This window comes from Bos grunniens, chromosome X (genome assembly GCF_055505025.1).
Source record: "Bos grunniens cultivar Pamir isolate PY7600 chromosome X, Bosgru_T2T1.0, whole genome shotgun sequence".
Classification (NCBI taxonomy): domain Eukaryota; kingdom Metazoa; phylum Chordata; class Mammalia; order Artiodactyla; family Bovidae; genus Bos; species Bos grunniens.
The window spans coordinates 10,738,888-10,741,744 of record NC_141194.1 but is presented as its reverse complement, the minus strand read 5'-3'; the positions used below and the strand labels follow the sequence as shown (position 1 = coordinate 10,741,744).

Below are 2,857 nucleotides of genomic sequence, written 5' to 3'. Positions count from 1 at the left end.
CTATATATCACCATTTTATCAGAGGCTCAGTTACATATTTGCTAATGCAAGATACAACAATTTTGTAAAACAGGTCATTAGTTGTTGCAAATATCTCCTAGTTTCAACAAGACTCAAGAGGGGAAAGTTTAATTTCTTCTTTCCTGCAGCCATTCACAGGTGGGCTGGGTCAGGATCTTCCCTGTGAGCTCAACAAAGGTATTTTAATTTAACATTCAAGAATAGGGGCAAGGTTCCCTGAGATGGGCCATTATGTATACTTTAAGCTATAGGCAACATCCCTTTAGTGATCAACTTGTAGCAAATGCAACAAAATACAAAGGTTAAAGTAAAAGAAACAGATCTAATATGGAGTCAGATTTGTTATTCCCTATTACAGTTCCCCACTGTCAATGTCCATCCAGTCTTGTGGGAAAGGGGTGACGATTGTTTTACTGAACAAGGGTGATGAGGGGTGATTTTGGAAAGGAATTGATTAGTTGTGGGCAGGGAATATTCCTTAGAATCTTTTGTAAATAGCACAATTCTCCTTCCTTCTTTATCTACAGTTATGTTAACCTGATGAACCCCTTAGCCCTGGTGTTATGTCATTTGTAGCTGGACTTAGGCTTTTGGCTCCAGTTTCCATGCTGCTGTGTTGTGCTCAGTTGCTTAGTTGTGTCTAACTCTTTGCGACCAGTTCTTATACATATCTATTAATTTCAACTTTCTGACTGTGTCATAAATATACTTAAGGGGAAAGGTCTCCTAACATCTGTGAAAACACGGACTAAAAGCTAGTGATATTTCATGCAAAACCAAAAAAATTATAACCATATTCATCAGTTTACTCAGTCCTATCCATTAATCCTTTTTACTAACAGTTTTATGAAATCGGAGTTTCCATTAGTCTTTTAAAATATCTTACCTACTTTAGCAGTATGATTTAAAAGTCATCAGACACCTGTCCTCAAAATGTCCTTTCTGTGACTCTTCTCGAAGATGTGGCTTTTCTTCAAAGCATCAGCTTATCTGTCTATGAATGATAAAGTTCTTAGAAAGGCAAAATTAAAAATCTGATCACAATGCTTCCTGACAAAGAAGCTTATCCCCGCTGTTGTGACATTTGACATTTTAACATAACAACGAAGATTGTAACATTATAGTAGGACATATCCAAATTTCAGAAACTTTATATAACTTCTAAAATGCCTATATTAATATCATTTATTCATGATGTATAATCTGAAGAGGCTTATCACTCATTTGACAATGTTTCCATGTAGTTTAACATATCAGCCAATCCTAGTTTTACCTATAGATATAGATGTATAGATATGTAGCATCCTCTCTTGCCAATTACATTGTTTCTGGAGAGAGGACCTAAGGACTGAGATGGCTGCCCAGCCTGAGAGCTTCTCTGCAGCCCCATGGGCTGCTGGCAATGAATAGCACTGCATACGGGACTTGAGGGCCTTGATACTTCTCTCTTTTCCAATCAACATCTCAGTCATGTGTGATCTCCCTGTAATGCTGGGCTCTGCTCTGGTGCCCCACAGGTCCCAGTGTTCACTGTTTCTTGGAAACCTGTTGGCAGACGAGGGGATGTGGTCAGACATGCCAGGCGCCGGCAGCCTGAGGCTCCTGTGCCTTGGCCAATGTCTAGGAAAAGCTGGGTGCTGGGTACAAAGCTCCAGGAGCATTTGAGGGCAGGTTTGAGCTGCCTGCTGTCCCTGTCTGAGATCAGGTGGCTGGTCACTGCCACTGCCATGCTGAGGTCCTGGGCCACAGTCTTCAGCTTGTGGGCCAGCTGCAGCATCAAGGCCAAGTATTCCCTCTGTGAACCTCCCAGAAGTGGGATGAGCACCACAGGGACAGAGTCCACAACACCACCTTCAGAGTCCCTGAAGAAATGCTCACCTGCTGAATCACAGCACCTGGAAGGTCCTATATCACCTTTGGCATTTGGAAGATATCAAATGCAGGCACCACCTGGATCCTCTGGAGAGCTCCTGCCTGCTCTTCCTGATCCAGGGTTCTGGCCTGAAGTAGCTAGAGGAGGCGGGAGGCTGTGAGGCTGCCATTGGAATCGATGTATAGGATATTCTGTTGCAGCCGTGGGCCACGTTTGCAGCCACCCAAAGACATACCTGGGTTTTACTGCTACCTGGGCCTCCTGTGATTCCAGTCACTTCTCCAGTATAGAGATAAGCATAAAGCAGTTTGTCCAGGCTTCCAATGCCAATGGACAGGATGGCAGTGGAAGTCTTCAGTTCCTTGAACAGATCAGCACCATTGAAGGGGAAAGCTGAGAACTGAGCCAGCAGAGCCCACCTCAGGGTGACCAAGACCTTTAAGACAAGCCACTTTTCTGGGCTACCTCCAGGTCTGCAGAAACCAGATTGACCACTGTCTTGATCCCACCACTCTGCAGGAGCTGGACCATGTCCTGGGTGAGGCCCAAGCATGGTCTGGCCTGGAGCACACCCATGTTCCCTGGGGGTTCAGGGCTACTCCGCTAAGGCACATCTGCCAGGCCCTCTCCAGACACTTCCCCACTCCCGCCCCCACCGCTTGGCCCCTTTTAGGACCTGGTGTGGGAGGCAGGAGGCAGTGGTGGCATGCATGGCGTGGGCCCCATGGCAGCTCCTCAGTCAACTCTTTTTTTGGTTGCTCCATGTTCCTTGTGGGATTTTAGTTCCTGGACCAGGGATGGAAACTGGGCCCTGGCAGTGAAGGTGCCTAACCACTCAACTGCCAGGGAATTCCAAACTTTTAATAAGAAAACCCATTAGTTCAATTAAGTTTAATCTAATCTCAGCCCAACCATGCATAAAACTCCTTTTTTTACTCAAAACATTTATCCCACTTTCCCACT

General features: G+C 45.2%; 1 pseudogene; it reads right to left on the bottom strand.

Moving 5' to 3' along the window:
* Window positions 1–1,489: 1,489 nt before the first annotated feature.
* Window positions 1,490–2,470, bottom strand: LOC147339767 (DNA repair protein RAD51 homolog 4 pseudogene; annotated as a pseudogene).
* Window positions 2,471–2,857: the final 387 nt, after the last annotated feature.